The following is an 18715-nucleotide window of genomic DNA, read 5'->3' as shown; positions in this document are numbered from 1 at the left end:
GCTTTCAGTAGCAGCAGCAGTCTTCTTCAGGCCTGAGATCTTCACTTTCAATGACGTGATCATAGAAATAAAACGTGGATTCTGTTTTAGTATTTCTGCTCCTCTGCACTTCAGAATCCTTGAATCCCAACAAGAATTTCACACAGAGGTTGCCTCCTCAGTATTGACTCCTGATTTTGATATTATTCCTCCATCATGCACACAGTCGGTGGCTTAGAGATCCATGCGAAGCAAGATGCATCTCTTGATTAAACAGCAGCTCATTACTGCAAAGTCTCTTATCTCGATCTCATTGAGCTTCAGAATCCTTTCATGATCCCATATGGCAGACATCCAAAGTACTGCCCTGCCTGGAAATTTTATATCTTTAATTCACCAGGACATTCTGCTTTCCTCATTGCCTGTGCCAAAAATAATAATTAAAAAAAACAAACAAAGGTACACAGAAGTAGTTCACTGTAATAAAGTCTGCCATTAAATAAATATAGATAATTTAAAGTTTTTATTTTAATGTTGTGTAACCCGCCTAAAAAGGGGTTAACTAATAATCTTTATTCATTTCAATTATTATTTGTCCCTGTGTTGCGTTTTTGAGTCATTTGTATTTTTATTTTGAAAACCGGAAGTTTATTTTATAAAGAAACCGGAAGTAGTGCTCTGTAATACTCACTCTCGCCTAGCGAGTTAATACGTCTGGAGCCCAGGCTTCTGTTTTCTCCCGTGTGGGTGTTAAACGAGGGAAAAAGGTATGCAAACCTGGTTCTTTTTCTTTGACACTTCAAATTTATTTGTCAATGATGTAAACCTGTGTAATTTCATTTTAGAAGTCCGAGGACCGATAGGGAAGCATTGTGTTGCCCTGGTTTTCTGGTAGAAACCCCCTTCCTTGGTAAGCTAGCTCTGAAAAGTTCTCTGTGATTGTGTGTGTGGAAAACACCACGAGGTGAATGATGCTAGGCTTTTGCACATTTTATGTTGTTTCTGGTGAATGTATTTCATGTAAAATGAATTTATTTTATGGTTTAAAAAGAGAATTCATACAGATTTTGTATATTTCACTAAAATAGGCACTTTGTGAAACTTTTACACTGTTAAGCGCATGGTCATTTTCTTTTGTGATTAACTCACAGTGAAGTTCATTTTAAGTAAATTAACATGGTTAAAAGCAGCAAAGCTGTAATACATGTCAATGTTGTCATTTTAAAAACAATGTATTTCATTTATTTTCATTTTAAATGAAAAAGTTAAATGTTAAAAAGAGATACTACATGCTGAAAAAGTGAGTTATACGTATTACCTTAAAGGTAATGTGTCTTTCATAAATTAGTGAGTTCATAAGTAAAATGTGGTCCCATTATTAAAATTCACTGTAATTACTAAGGGTTAAAATGCTATATTTTGACTGTTTTGAATTGATTAATGGGAAAATAACAATTGTTACATTTTTGTAAACAATACTACTTCATTTTCCTAACTGAAATGGAAGTTTTAATGTTGTACAACACCTGGAAACCTATTTAGATTATTTTGCTCATATTATCCTGGATTATAAACCTGTTCTTCATACAGGTCAGGTCTTTTTGTGATGCAAGAAAGAATCGAGAAATACCAGTCATCCCACAAGGCGGACTGGCGATCCATTTGATGGCGAGCCTCCCATGACGAACTGTGGAAGTCCACCACACCGCTTAGCAAGTGGATCTGGTGGTAGGATCGTGCAAATCTTGTTGTCCAACAACAAGATACCCTTCCTGCATACTTACTCATGACTTTTGACTATTCCCCCTGACTTTTGACTTGAACAAATCTTGGATCGGCAAAGATCAGTACTCATAAGGAACACTTTGAAAAAGACAATTTATTTCATTTTTTTTGTTATTGGGCCCATGGTTCTGTGCACAGTATTTTTTGTACACTGTTAAAAATAATTTTTGCAAAACTAAAAGTTACAACTTTACCACTTTAAATCTGTGTTGCTTCGTTATTACTTAAACTCACAGCTCCTTACGAACCTAGTAGTGACGTGTACATACCTTGAAGTGGGTTACACGGTAAAACGTGGCGAGCCAGCCAGGAGCTTTGAGTTAAGTAATAACCTGGAGGCCCTTTCAACTAAAAGTGCGCACAAGTGTGAACTAGTATTTTTCCAAATTATGCCAAAATGGATGTGATTGAGAGAGAAGGTATAAAGGTTCCCAATGCAGTCATTGTATCAGGTTTGACAAATACTGAACTTGACGAGGAGATTTGTGAGTTTTTAAAGCAATTTGGGTCTATTGGCAGAGTAATCAAGGTTTCAGACAAAATGTCTGCGTTGTACGGTAAGGCTCTTATAGAGTATGCATCTGGTGCTGCTATGGAGACATTTGAGAAAGATTTACCTATGGATAAACTTTGTGATTCAGATAATACTGTTGTCTTTCACATTGAAGCCCTAGCTAGTGTATACTCAAGTGAAAAAAGTACCGATCTCACCAAAACTTTTCTGTCAGACCTGCAAAATGTTGCTAAACTCAGTGGAAAATCTTTTGAACTCCTGTTACAGGAGGAGCTAACAAGAATCTCTGGATTAATACAAGAACAAAGTGGGTCCGGCATACATCAGGACACATCCGTGGGATCAGCTGAAACACAAGTAGGCCCCATTTCTCCTGATGCCCCTCAAACAGACTTGGGCGCTGATGATCAAAATCTCAGTCTTGACCCACCTAACTCAACTTTCAGATCCCCAACAAATGTTATGCCCACTCAGGTAGGATCAGTCACCTCATTCATTCCATCTGCTGAACAACTTAACCCACCTGAGGTGCAGCGTGTAGTGGTTGAACACATTGTTAAAACTTCAGACCTCAATTCCCAGATACACGCACCTGCCAAACTCAGACCATTTTCTGGCAAAGTCCCATGCCCAAACTTTGAGGTTGATTATGACACTTGGAGAAGCAATATTGAGTGTCACTTGGCTGACCCTTCTGTTTCTACTGCACAAATGGTGAGACGCATTGTTGATAGTTTGCTTCCCCCTGCTGCTACTGTAGTCAAGTCACTTGGTCCCCATGCAAGTCCAAAAGCTTTTCTAGACCTACTTGACTCAGCTTATGCAACAGTGGAAGATGGGGATGAAATTTTCGCCCAGTTTCTCAATGTCAATCAAAATTCAGGTGAGAAACCTTCTAATTATCTGCAAAGATTGCAGACATTTTTGAACCGAATCGTAAAAATGAAAACCATTGCACCCCAAGATTCCGACAAGCAGCTCTTAAAACAGTTCTGTAGGGGCTGCTGGAACAATGCGCTAATTAACAATCTCCAGCTTGAGCAACGGAAATATAACCCGCCCACTTTTCCAGAGTTTTTACTCCTTTTACGCACAGAGGAGGACAAACAGACTGCAAAAGCGAACAGGATGAAACAACATTTGGGGTTCCAAAAACCAAAAGCTCAAGCCTCAGCGCAAGCGCATGATGCATATCTGGGAGACACCTATGAGTCATCTCAATCTTTCTCTGCCCAACCACAAGCTATGCAACAACTTCAAAAGCAAATTGTTGAGCTGCAGGCTCAAATCGCAGCTCTTTCGAATCCTAAACCACAACCATCAGCTGCAAACAAACCTGCAAAGAAAAAAGAGAAAGATAAACAAAAAGAGAAACCCGTTAGCAGAAAGACATCAACCCCAAAACTCACATCTGAAGCCACATACGGGACAGTTAAACCAAAGCCAAAACCATGGTACTGTTTTCGTTGTGGCGAGGATGGGCATATCGCCACAAGCTGTAATGATCCTCCAAATCCCACTTTAGTGAATGCGAAAAGAACTCTTTTAAAAGAGAGACAACAAGCTTGGGAAAAAGAGAATCCAGCTCCTGACAAAACTTTAAACTGAACTGTGTTTCTATTGAGGGACAAATGGAAACAAATCAAACTGGAAGTCCCATAACTGAACTAAAGACCAAACCGAAAGCTAAGTTAAAAGAACATAGAGTAACAAAATTCAAAACCTTACCTAAAGGACTTGTTGGTAGTAAGAGCACTGCTAATGTTAAAGTTAATGGCCTTGAGTGCAATTCATTACTTGATACAGGGTCTCAGGTAACGACCATGTCATTGTCCTTCTATAACAGTCACCTTTCCGATCATACTATTCATCCAGTTACGGACTTACTAGAGATAGAAGGAGCAAATGGTCAGTGTGTACCGTACCTGGGGTATGTCAAAGTTACACTCCAGTTCCCAGAAGAGTTCATTGACACTCAGCCTGAACTTGAGACTCTTGCTCTCATAGTGCCCGATGTTCGTTCCAATAGTCTCACACCATTGTTAATCGGAACTAACACTCTTGATCCACTTTACGAACAGTTCTGTGATGGCAACTCCTTTCAAAATAGTGCTTACTGTGGCTACCATCAAGTTCTGAAAACCTTACAGATCAGACACAAGCAAAGTCAAGATGGCCGAGTTGGCCTTGTCAACCTGAGAAATACTAACCCAAGTGTAATCCCTGCTGGTGGAAAGATAATGCTTGAGGGATATGCAGATATTTACAATATACACAATGAAAGTTGTGTCCTACTTGAGCAACCTACCATGTCATCCTTACCCGGGGGAATTTTTGTTGAATGTTGTCTCATTACCGTTCCGAGAGTCTCCCCTTACAAAATACCTGTAGTGGTAAGAAATGAAACTGATCGGGACATTTGCCTGCCTGTTAGGTGTGTTATTGGTGAACTTAGTGCTGTTAAAGAAGTACTTTCAGCTCAGAACACCGTTAACAGCAGTAGCCACCAACAGCCAACTAGCCAAACAGACAAGCAGCCAAATTCTGATTTAAGCTTCGACTTTGGAGAGTCAATGCCCGAAGAGTGGAGAGCACGTATGACTGACAAGTTAAACACATTTTCTGATGTATTCTCACGTCACGATCTCGACTATGGACATGCCACAAAGGTGAAACATTCCATCAAACTAAAGGATGAAACGCCGTTCAAACAACGCCCGCGTCCCATTCACCCACAAGACTATGATGCAGTGAGGCGTCATTTGCAGTCTCTTCTTGAAGCGGGTATCATTCGCGAATCACAGTCCCCTTTTTCATCTCCAATAGTCATTGTCAAAAAGAAAAACGGTGATGTCAGATTATGTGTGGACTATCGACGACTGAACATGCAAACGGTCAAAGATGCGTATGCATTACCGAATCTTGAGGAATCCTTTTCAGCCCTGAGTGGTTCTCAGTGGTTTTCAGTAATGGACCTGAAAAGCGGCTACTATCAAATCGAAATGACGGAGAGTGACAAAGCAAAGACCGCGTTCGTGTGCCCGCTAGGTTTTTGGGAATGGAATCGCATGCCACAGGGGATCACGAACGCGCCCAGCACTTTTCAGCGCTTAATGGAAAAGTGCATGGGGGACATCAATTTGCGTGAAGTGCTTGTGTTCCTAGACGATATTATTGTCTTTTCAAAAACGCTAGAGGAACATGAGGCCCGTCTTACAAATGTCCTGTCCCGCTTGCGAGAGAACGGTTTAAAGTTATCTCCTGAAAAGTGCCGTTTCTTTCAAACTTCGGTCCGTTATTTAGGGCATATTGTATCACGAAACGGAGTTGAGACCGATCCTCAAAAGACTGAAGCCCTTAAGACCTGGCCAAGACCTCAGACCTTGAAAGACCTTAGGTCATTTCTTGGATTCTCAGGGTACTATAGAAGGTTTGTGGAGGGATATTCTAAAATAGTAAAGCCCTTAACCAACCTCACAGCAGGGTACCCTCCCGTACGTAAAGGCGCTAAAATCACCAACCTAGCCGCTAAGTACCATAACCCCAAAGAACCTTTCAGAGAAAGGTGGACCCAGGTTTGCCAAGATGCTTTTGACCGGATCATTGAAAAGTTAACTTCTGCGCCAGTCCTAGGATTTGCAAATCCCAGATTGCCTTATGTTGTTCATACTGACGCGAGCACAACAGGCCTTGGCGCAGCGTTATACCAAGAACAAGACGGCCAGACCCGTGTCATTGCGTATGCGAGTCGAGGTCTTTCGCAGTGTGAAGCCCGCTATCCTGCCCATAAGTTGGAATTTTTAGCGTTAAAATGGGCTATCACAGAAAAATTCCACGACTATTTATATGGCAACGTTTTCACAGTCATTACCGATAACAACCCTTTGCGCTACATCCTAACGAAAGCCAAACTAGACGCTACTAGTTATCGCTGGTTAGCAGCCTTGTCTACATTCACTTTTGACATCAAGTATCGCGCAGGCAAGCAAAATCAGGATGCCGATGGCCTATCAAGGAGGCCACATGGTGAACTAGTCAGCGACAGTGCATCTCAAGAGGAATGTCAAAGAATCCATGACTTCACTTCACACCATCTCGCACCTGTGAACGTTGTCCAAGCCACATGTCAACTTTACACTGTATTTCAAAATGACCCTGAACTGTTCCCATGTTACATCGAGTCACTTGCCGTGCACCCAGATGCTATCCCCTCAGATTTTGCTGATGATGAAAATCTTAGTGGTCTTTCCACCGTTCCTAAGTACAGTAAGGAAGAGATAGCTGCACTACAGCGAACAGATCCGGCAATTAATGTTGTCATACAGTCGTGTGAGTCAGGAGCACCTGTATCTGCTAGTGTCATCTGCCCCGAACTTCAGCTCATGCTCAAAGAAATGAGTCGCTTTGAAATGAAAGACAGTCTACTGTATAGGAAAAAACAGTGCGAAAAGAAAACAGTTTACCAGCTTGTCCTCCCTAAAGCCTTGAGAAACGCTGTGCTTCATAGCCTACATGATGAGATGGGCCATTTAGGAGCCGAAAGAACTCTTGAGCTAACGAGATCTCGCTTTTATTGGCCAAAGATGTCTCTCGATGTCGAGTCAAAGATCAAAAGCTGTCCAAGGTGCATTAAAAGAAAAAGACAACCTGACAAAGCTGCACCATTAGTCAATATACAGACAAGTCGCCCCATGGAACTCGTCTGTATGGACTTTTTGTCCATCGAACCTGACAGCCATAATTTCAAGGACATTCTGGTCATAACTGACCACTTTACGAAATATGCAACTGCTATCCCAACTCGAGACCAAAAAGCCCTAACGGTAGCCAAATGCCTATGGGAGCAGTTCTTTGTTCATTACGGGTTCCCCGAGCGTCTCCACAGCGATCAAGGCCGCGACTTTGAGTCACAAGTCATCAAAGAGTTGTGTGCCTTGGTCGGTACAAAGAAAGTAAGAACGAGCCCCTACCATCCCCGCGGTAACCCAGTCGAGCGGTATAACCGAACGTTGCTCGGTATGTTGGGTACGCTCAAGGACAAAGAAAAAAATAGGTGGCGTGAATATGTCCGACCTCTCACTCATGCGTATAATTGCACAAGGAGTGATGTCACTGGGTTTTCGCCCTATGAGTTAATGTTCGGGCGCCAACCTAGACTGCCCATAGACATTGCGTTTGGTCTACCAGTTAAGAAAGATCCGGGCATGTCTCACTCGCAGTATGTGAGAAATCTTAAGACATATTTGAGAGAAAGTTATCAGTTAGCATCTGCTAATGCAAAGAAAATAGCTGACAAAAACAAACGTAGATTTGACATGCGAGTAAGGGAGTCAACACTGGACATAGGTGACAGAGTCCTAGTGCGTAACCTTCGTTTTCGCGGCAAACATAAACTAGCCGATCGGTGGGAGTCCACCATTTATATTGTTCAAAAGAACCCTGGAGATGTACCTGTGTACACTGTCTGTCCTGAGGGTCAGGAAGGACCCTTGCGTACACTCCATCGTGATTTGTTGCTCCCTTGCGGATTTCTTTCAGAGGAGGATGAGGAAATGGAAAAGCCAAAGCAAGCCACAAAACCCAAAACAAGGCAAACTACCATCTCTCATGATGAAAATCCCCCTGATTCTGACGATGAAGGTGACTATAGTCCAAGGTACTATCCTAAAACAATCGAGACAACTACAACAATCATCCAACAAAAAAAATGTCAACTCAAACGCAAATGCTAAAAATGAGCATAAAGCAAATGTTGAGAAAACTGCCAACTTACCTAAGGACTTACCCCCTGAACTCCTGGGTCAACCTGTGGAAAAGGAAAGGACAAACCAAAGTGGAAACCTACCGGATGAGACACAATATGAAAACCTGAATGGACCTTTACCGGATATGACAGAAATTGAACTGGAATCTGAAAATGGAAAAGAATGTGAAACTCCTGAAATGGAACATGAAACAGACAATTCCTCTCAAACCGAAACTTCGGAGAGAGTTGAACAGTCCAAAGAAACTGAACAAAGACAATCTACGGAAATGAACAATACCGATCAAGATCTAGCTGATCGTGATATTCCCAATCATCAGACTGCTGATCAAACACGAAGATCTGAACGTTTGAGAAAGCCACCTGCTAAGTTTACATACCCACAACTTGGCATACCCTTGATTTCATTTGCACAAACTATTCTTGATGGATTTAACAAAGCCTTAGTTGAAACATTTGAAGGATCTTCCACTCTTGTAAGAACATGAAGGGACTCATGTTAATTAAGAGGGGGAGGATGTAACCCGCCTAAAAAGGGGTTAACTAATAATCTTTATTCATTTCAATTATTATTTGTCCCTGTGTTGCGTTTTTGAGTCATTTGTATTTTTATTTTGAAAACCGGAAGTTTATTTTATAAAGAAACCGGAAGTAGTGCTCTGTAATACTCACTCTCGCCTAGCGAGTTAATACGTCTGGAGCCCAGGCTTCTGTTTTCTCCCGTGTGGGTGTTAAACGAGGGAAAAAGGTATGCAAACCTGGTTCTTTTTCTTTGACACTTCAAATTTATTTGTCAATGATGTAAACCTGTGTAATTTCATTTTAGAAGTCCGAGGACCGATAGGGAAGCATTGTGTTGCCCTGGTTTTCTGGTAGAAACCCCCTTCCTTGGTAAGCTAGCTCTGAAAAGTTCTCTGTGATTGTGTGTGTGGAAAACACCACGAGGTGAATGATGCTAGGCTTTTGCACATTTTATGTTGTTTCTGGTGAATGTATTTCATGTAAAATGAATTTATTTTATGGTTTAAAAAGAGAATTCATACAGATTTTGTATATTTCACTAAAATAGGCACTTTGTGAAACTTTTACACTGTTAAGCGCATGGTCATTTTCTTTTGTGATTAACTCACAGTGAAGTTCATTTTAAGTAAATTAACATGGTTAAAAGCAGCAAAGCTGTAATACATGTCAATGTTGTCATTTTAAAAACAATGTATTTCATTTATTTTCATTTTAAATGAAAAAGTTAAATGTTAAAAAGAGATACTACATGCTGAAAAAGTGAGTTATACGTATTACCTTAAAGGTAATGTGTCTTTCATAAATTAGTGAGTTCATAAGTAAAATGTGGTCCCATTATTAAAATTCACTGTAATTACTAAGGGTTAAAATGCTATATTTTGACTGTTTTGAATTGATTAATGGGAAAATAACAATTGTTACATTTTTGTAAACAATACTACTTCATTTTCCTAACTGAAATGGAAGTTTTAATGTTGTACAACACCTGGAAACCTATTTAGATTATTTTGCTCATATTATCCTGGATTATAAACCTGTTCTTCATACAGGTCAGGTCTTTTTGTGATGCAAGAAAGAATCGAGAAATACCAGTCATCCCACAAGGCGGACTGGCGATCCATTTGATGGCGAGCCTCCCATGACGAACTGTGGAAGTCCACCACACCGCTTAGCAAGTGGATCTGGTGGTAGGATCGTGCAAATCTTGTTGTCCAACAACAAGATACCCTTCCTGCATACTTACTCATGACTTTTGACTATTCCCCCTGACTTTTGACTTGAACAAATCTTGGATCGGCAAAGATCAGTACTCATAAGGAACACTTTGAAAAAGACAATTTATTTCATTTTTTTTGTTATTGGGCCCATGGTTCTGTGCACAGTATTTTTTGTACACTGTTAAAAATAATTTTTGCAAAACTAAAAGTTACAACTTTACCACTTTAAATCTGTGTTGCTTCGTTATTACTTAAACTCACAGCTCCTTACGAACCTAGTAGTGACGTGTACATACCTTGAAGTGGGTTACAGTTGCCATACCTAACAGCTGAAAATGCTACACGTGTGTCAGAGAACAGAATAAACCAATAAAAATTCTATACATTTTACGCCTTTATTCAAGCTTTGTTTTTAATGAAATAACTAGTACTTATTGAGCATTAATTTATATCTTGATCTCAAGTTGGAAACATTCTTCTATAGGGGTTCAAACTTAATTTGACAACAACATGAATGTGATCCAAACTGAAAATCAAAACAAAATCAACAGTGTTTTGATAAGGAAGCAATTTATTATGCAATTTATGACATTTTGAATTTGCACAAATGAAAACGGACACTAGAACGTGAAACATTTCAGCATTAAAATGTTTAAAAGCAGTAAGACCAATGTGATGTATTTTGTGTATTTACATTATCCCAAGTGTTTCCTACCTAACCTAGAGAAATCTGTACTTTTATTCAATATAATGTATTTTATTTTGGTTGCCTGTCAGTTACGTCACATCCCCTTCACCCACTGTAGCTGATAAAAACACTAGATGATGCTTGTTTGAGTGTGGAATTGGGAAGAATTTGGTGAAGTAGCCAGCTAGCCATTCTTATTTTGTTCATTGCTTTGTTTGTATTGCTTCCTCATGATGGATCAGTTATTTTGGTAGGATTGTGCTGCCCGGGCCACCACACAATTGAATTCGTCATATAACAGTAGCTGTATGAATAGACCTATGGTAATCTAATGGTAAATTAGCAGTTGAAGGAGCCAGCAAAAGCCATAGTTGTGTACAAACACTGAATGCACATACAGTTAGTTAACTGTGAGATGCTCACTGAATTTATTGCATTAAAAGTACTGTATGTTTGAGGAGTATTGGATTAGCATCACTTACTCCTCCTTTAACATTACATTAGAGTGTTACTTGTAGCTTTTGAAAGAATGAATTGATATAATATGTGACTAAACGTGTGAGTAAAATTTTAATTCACTACCTCGTCTGTGAACATGATTTCTGCATGCGTCATGTCCGATAGATTTTCATAGATGGTGGTGAAGACAACTCCCATGATTCCATGCCATCAAACCCCCTCTTTTGTTATTGTTTCGATTAAGAGACCCCTTGCGGCAGAAATTACATACTGTGAGTTCAATGACTATGTGGAGCATAAAATTCTGACTTCTTGCTCCATTATGTAAGCGTCACACTATACTGTACATACATACGAGGCCTCTGCCAACACTTTTGGACAGTGCCAGATAGTAGATGCCCAAAAGCAACAAAGCAAAATCAATTTTGCATGACAAGGTGCTTGGATGATACCAGAAGTCTGGGGCTCAGCTCGTTCAGTCGAGCATGAAGGGTGCAAGCATTAATAAAGCACCAGACACAGAGTACAAAAAGAAAAAAAAACAGGCTTAGAGAATGCAAGGAATGATTTATAAGAGGGAAACGCTGGTAATGGTTTGGGGGTAAACAATAGTGTCCCTCTGGCCTGGTCTGCATTTCATACCACTGTGATGAAGCTGTCATAAGCACGCACCACTCCGGTAATACAATCCTCCCAGGGACGCTTAGTTTTAATTTGGATGTCAAGACTATGATTGACTTTTATTGTTTGTTGTGAGTGTGTGAATGTGTGTGTGTGTGTGTGTGTGTGTGTGTGTGAGAGAGAGAGAGAGAGAGCTTCCATTTATTCATACCCTATCTCTGTCTATCTACATTTTCAGGTGCAAATGAATATTTAATTTTCTTTTGCAAAAACGTTCACCCTCCAAAATGTCAACTGCATATATGGCCGACTTCCTTCTTTATCTCCCACTTCATTTTTCCTTTTCTCCTTCTCCAATGTCTTTAAAGGAAATGAGTGTGCCAAAAAGACACTTGGAGCATCACTTGTTGAGATTGATTTTACTTCTTTGTTCCTTCATATATAGAGAAGTATTAAAGTGGTAACTCTTCCCATTTGCCATAAACTGGGTTTGTCATTTGGTGTCAAACACAGTTTAACCCTCTTTATGGGCATAAAGTACGCCAAAGCAAGGGCATATTTCATGTTTTATGTGCTATATGGGCAAGTAAATGCCAAATACATTTTGCTTTTATTTGCCAAAAAGTCATTTACAGACGAGTGAATGTATGGTATGTAATCCTACGTAATAATGTGCTTTTGTTGAGGTAAACTGCAGATGGATTGAATTCACTTATATTTTTTTCTCTTCACCAATAACATATACAGAGATAAAATTGTAAAAAAAAAAAAAAAAGAGAAAGAGAAAAGAAAAAAGAAAGTGTGTTATGCATTTGGTCTGAAAAAGCAGTAATGGTATGCCATTTTCAGTTGCATTTAGAGTAATTTTCACAGAATTGGGAAAAATCGTGATGAATCAAGCTAGCAAATCCATGTTAAGTATATTTTTTGAGCTAAAGTGGACTCTGACTTGTGAAGGACTCCAAGCAGAACATTATATTTGACTGGCATTCACTTTTCACTCACTGCACTTTATTTCACATTTTGCCTTTTAGTCATGTACATGCTTTATCATATTTTGTGTTAAAATTGCAAAAGAATATTTGAAAAACTAGCAAAACTGTTGATCCTGCTTCTTTGCCAATAAGACACTTCAACCGCCTTTTTCTTCTAAAAGCAACTGATGCAGAAAGGTCATTCAGTTACTGTGTATTCCTGTCAGTTATTTTACTTAGGTGCTTCCAAAACACTCACTTTAAGTTTTTCAGGTCTTATATGTAGCTTGCTGCTGTTGGGAAAGTTGATAAGCCCGAGGGCTAAAGAAAATTTTAACTTCTGTTCACACTAAATGTATTTTTAAAATTTGACTTTGACTGAGCTTTAGTGGATAAAATCAGACTTATGAGTTTTTTTCCATCAGTAGAAATAGATATTGGGGGGTTGGGGTTATGTTTCTGTTCATCTAATAACAAAATCACATGTATTGGGAAAAAAATATGTTTAGAAAGGGCAGTATGTGAGGGGAAAAAAATTGATTAATGCAGTTAAATTGATGCAAAGAAGAGAAAAGGATGCATGGAGCACAGCGACTCAACGGCAGTTTGGCTTTCATACACAAGCTAGTCCCCAAGTGATAAATAGATGTGGCATGGATCATCATCAGAAGAGCTTCAAATCCTCTTGAACAACCACGCGTCATAAACAGCATCTCATTAAAATTGCTTATCTCTGCTGGCTATCTCATCTCAGAATCAATGCTCTTTGATACAAGTGCATAGTGTAAGCCCAAGTCCCCACAATGTTTCACCACATATTTGGAGCAGATTCACAGTGAGAGCAAACAGACGTTTCTTTGTAAAGGATTCATGTATTCATGTGTAGACTGTGTCCGGGAAAGACAAACACAAAAAAGGGAGTCTGGGCTTCTTCATAGCGCCTTTAATGTTGTTATTAAAGCTTCCCTGGGAGACGTAAATATCGACCTGAGCGTGGACTCCTTCACAGACCAGTGCACTTTGCTGTCCCGCCCCACTAGTGCCATCAAATCAATCAACCTTTCTAATTAACTGCATCCAAATGAGGCATCGTCTTCTGTGCTTCCAGAAAGACCCCCTTTTCCACATCACCTCTTGCACACACAGGATGCTCTGCATGCCCTGAGCTCAGTGCTATTTCTGCCTGCACCCTGCCTCCAACCTCACACTCATCGTCCTCACAAAGTCCCTACTACTGAACATTGTTCAAAGAGATCCAAACAGCACATTTGACCCAGCACTTCATTTTTTACTGAAAATATGCTGCTTTTTAGGGATACTGCCTGTTTAAACCTGCCTGCATTGAAGCAGAATTATCAAGTTCACTTCTGCAGTTTAGTATTTCACAGTAGAGTGACAGATAAACTCTTTATAAGGATGCAGAATGTCTGTGAGCCTTGTGGATCTATGACAAAGTTTCTCTTTGAGGGCTGATAAAACAGGAAACTCTGCAAGGAACAGCTGCTCAACAGTACAAAACAGACCCTGCGAGCCAATTCTCTCTCTTTCTTTTCTTCTTGTGTTCTTAAATGCTCTCTCTCCCCCTCGCTGCTCCTGATGGAGCTGGGGAGTGGAGCTCCTCTTGGCGACGCCTGCAGGGCACTTGGAGGAGTTCCAGATGTGCTCCTCCAGAACTGTGGACCGCAGCACATCTGGCGTCTTTCCATGCATCCAGCTCTTGTTCACTTCATTTACAATCAGTCCACATTTTCAAGCTCAATCTGAAAATCAGTTTCTTCTCTGTTTTTATCCCTACTCTCTCTCTCTCTGGGTTGTAGCATTAATTGAAAATGCTAAGTGTAATCAGATCAGCTGAATAAAGATGAGTGGCTTAAAGATGGGAGATATGAGTGACAATTCACATGGCTCTGCACGAGAAATGAAGAGGCTGGTTGAGATAATGGGGGATGCGGGTTTTGATCAGTTGCTAATGGTCTGTTTTGGCAGGCGGTTTGGCTGATCCCCCCCCTCCCTTGCCCTCATACACTGGCTGCAGTTACTAGAAATGATTTTACTTTGAAAGGTATCTCTGGGGAAAAGAGATAGTAACTAATTAACAAACTTGTGTCTGTATCAGGCCTTTTTTAAAACAGCGCAATGTTGGACGCAGCTTCATGTTGACGTATGTGTACGTTTCTGTACATGATGAAACAAGAAAACAAGCCACAGCTGAATAGTAAATTGTATTTCTTTAATAATTCCTCAACAATAAAAGTAGTTAGTTACATGCTACTTTTTGTAAAGGCCTCTCCTGTGAGAATCGAGTTCTTTTCTTCTTTTTTTTTAATCTCTTTCACATATCCTTATGGATTTTTTTTTTACATGCTGGGAGACACATCATGAGCAAAAAAAGCAGTCAGTGTCATGTGAGCATTTCTACCTTGAAGTTTCAGGTACCAATGACAGTCTCATATACACAGATAGCTAAGATGTCATATGTGACATACCTGAGATAACCAATCCTGTCAGCTTGCAGGGTTATCTTATTCTTCTTCAGAATCGGTTTCCAGGTCCCACATGTATGGCTGAATTACACAACCATGTGGAGTTACATTCAGTTTTCTTGAAAAAAATCATCTAAACGTGTAGTTTTGATGCACCACTATGAGTTTTTAAGGGTTAAATCAGCGACTTCAGGTTCAGGTACCTTAAGCATCTTCCCCAACTCAGTCTTAAGTCTGCACACCTTCATATTTTCTGTATTAATATAAATAGAAAATACCTTTAAATAAGCAGCAGTCTGCAATTTTAAAATAACTTACTGACCATCAACAGCTAACTTCATTCACCTCAAAAAACAATGATGAATTCTCTTTAGGTGATGCAGCTAATAATACGCAACTTGTAAATTACCCTAAATTACCCTGAAAATACCATCTAGGAGCCACATTTGTTCTTTTCTGGTAGAATCACTTCTCCTTAACCTCAGGTCCCTGTTCCAAGCTGACATGTCCCAGATCAGTCTCTCCACTGAACAGGCTGAGACAAAAAGCAGAAGCTCTTCGGGGGAACTTTTGTTTCTGTACGTTTGTCCTTGCATGTTTGTCAAGGTTGTCCTTGACGATTGATTGTTGCTGTTTATTGTAGACAGCGCACTGCACGCCTGTGTTGGCCATCAAAGACACAGAAGGAGACTCTATTTCACTTAAAATCGGGGATAATGGCTCACATTTTTACAGATATTGAGACACTGGATTGTGCACATAGATGACATAAAGAGTTGAGTAACAAATGAAAAAGGAGAGCTAGACAGAGATGTCGTACTCCTCCACCACCTCCACACGGTTCGCCAGGAAGCAGAAAGTTACGGTCGACATTTCTTATTCAAATGTTGGAAAGGTGTGGTGGGAAGAGGGTTTCTGATATTGGATAGTTTGGGCAGAGCTTCAGATGTTGTCTTTTGTCTGAACAAAGCCCAAAGACGTTAAATCTACAATCATACAAAACAACAACAACAAATCCTCCCACTGAAGAATCAGCTAGAGAATGTTTGGAGTTTTGTGCTTAAAAAGGGCGATTAATCGATTATTACAATAGTTAGCTAATTAACTAAATGTGTACTTCTTTTAACTCCATCTAAACTGTATTAGAAAATTGCAGTTTCTGTATTGTGTAACTATATAAAGTGCTCAACACCTTTAGTAATTTATACAGAGAGTCTAAAGGAGAACAAGAATTAGACTAGACTAGACGATTAGGAAAATACCTTGACTGTGTTCACAGCAATGTATTTTGTACTCTGTGTCTATATTGGAAAATGAATGCCACTCAAATATTAAGATGCCAGTCATGAGTCCTTCAGATAGCTTGTGACAATAATTTCCTCTCCTGCTTTCTCCTTCTTGTTACCATATTCATACTGTGACTGTGCCAAATTATCCTCACCTGCCAACATTTCAATGGGGATTAATGGAAATAGTGCAGGATGCCAGCCAAATAGACTCAGTGGGCTGGTGCACAAAATGTTTTCTTTCTATTTCTCAAGGCGATATTTTTAAAGACAATGTGCAAATGTTACAAGAGCATGATAATGCGGTTGATAAAAAACATCATTGACAGTCAGAAGTAGTTTAACCTGCTCTCTGGATTTTTTTTTGAAAAAAATCGTTGCATCTTAAAAGAATCCTTTAGCGCTGTGAGGAACTTGTAAAAGTCTTTTGAGTACAGAACTACATCATCACCTGGGGTTTGATTGTAAGATACTATAACTGGCTTGTTGATAATTTAAGAGTTTACTTAATTAATGCTGGAGTCAGGGCAGATGTTGATGACTAAAATTCCTGCAGGGAGGACTCGGGTTGCAAGTACAATATCTCTGAGCACAGGCACTAATTAAAAACATCAGGATCCAGGAGTCAGGGATGAAGAATAATCTTCTAATTTATTTTTGGCTGCTGTGTAGTTCGTGTGTCCATGAAAATCTTTCTCAGAGGGCTCGCTTTGACATACATTTTAAATTATGTATCCTATTTAACACACCTATTATCCTCTATCGACACTAATGTTTTATTAGTTATACAGTATAAGACATAATTCTAATACAGTACCATATGCTTATTTTCACTCTAGACAGACTTTTACTGATTACATTTAAAGATTTCAACTGAGAGTCTGCACAAAGGCATGCACAGCAGGTCACAAACACATAACCTGCAGGACTTAGCTTAGTTTTTTTTTTAATGTTGCTACTTGGTTCCCTGCTTTAATTGAGCATTTGCCATTTTTTTTGTCAAGTGCAGTCAAAATAACATTTCATTATTAAATATCTCATTGGTTTAACACATCCCAGATTGGCAGCAAGACAGATTTCTTCTCACTTTTCATAAGCTAGATACAATTTAACTGTGAACATATGCATTATTCATTTTTAAAGCCACATTCTCTGAGTGGATCATTTGGCCTGTGATCATGCCTTGCGGGGGAAGTCTGTTTATTTTTTATAGAAATAATCTCTCAGTAGGAGAAAAGTTGCCCATGTGAGAAATCAGATTTTCTGGCAATGCACCAGAGTACAGAGGAGGAGTGTAGAGGAATACAAGTGGAGAGGGGAAACTGTATGAGCAAGATTTTCTTTTGTTATAGACCATCAGACAAGACAAACAGCCCTTGTTGCAATGACTGACAGCTAATTGCTACCTCAAAACCACTTTACAATCATTATCCTTACTACCCGATCTTTTGTTGGCACTTGTGCTGTTCGTGATCCTTAACTTGGGGGCTGCAGCAGGCGTTAAGTGTTTTGCTTAATAAGCTAATTTTACTCACTGCTGTCCGTGCTCCCTTTCCATTTCCCTTCAATATTTCAGTTTTAGGCCTGTACGGCTGCGTGTGAATGTGCATGTGTGCTTTGAGTGTGGGTGTAAACAATGTGCACTACATAGTTGCCATACCTAATGTGCTTGTTAGCCATCTTGGAGTCCCCTGAGGCGTGTGTCCCTATCCTAGGACTTATTCATGGTGCGGTTTTAACAAGCACTGTCGATGTGAGGCCATTGAGAGCTTGCAAGATTGCAGTCAATGGCAATTTCATGTGCCACACAGAGTGCAAATGAGCTCTGCAAATATTACTGGGGCTCTCAGTCTCTGTCAGTGACAGCAGGAAGGCTCAGGCGCAATGGCCACAGGCTGTAGGTAGAAGATATAATTGTAGTGAGAGCAGCAGCTTCAATAGTCCGAGGAAAATTAGCAAACTTTACCTGCATGCAGGTAAATTAAACTTAATTGTTTAATTACAAAAATAATTTAGGGTTGAAGTAATGCTGGTACTTTGGGGCACATGCTAAAAGATAGGATAAAACTTTTGCCTCTGTTTTTAAAGGAATAGTTTGACATTCTGGGAGACATACTTTCTTGCCAAGCATTAGATGAGGAGATTGAGGACGCTGTCATTTGTGTTTGTCAGATATGGAGTGGCAGTTTGCAGATGGGTGCTTTAGCAGAGAGTTAAAAGTGGAAACAGGAGGAAACTAGTAGCCTGACCCAGGACAACAAAAATCCACCAACCAGCAACCCTAAAACTTCGAGAAATCAGTGCACTGTTGATATACAAATTTTAAACACACAAGATATATCATGTTAATTAGTGAGTTTTACAGATGCTGCTAACCATGTTTAGTAACCAGCAGGTGAACTGTCTCCCCTTGTTTCCAGTCT

The sequence above is a fragment of the Amphiprion ocellaris genome, chromosome 16 (assembly GCF_022539595.1).
Source record: "Amphiprion ocellaris isolate individual 3 ecotype Okinawa chromosome 16, ASM2253959v1, whole genome shotgun sequence".
Taxonomy (NCBI): Eukaryota; Metazoa; Chordata; class Actinopteri; family Pomacentridae; genus Amphiprion; species Amphiprion ocellaris.
This window is presented reverse-complemented; position numbering follows the sequence as displayed.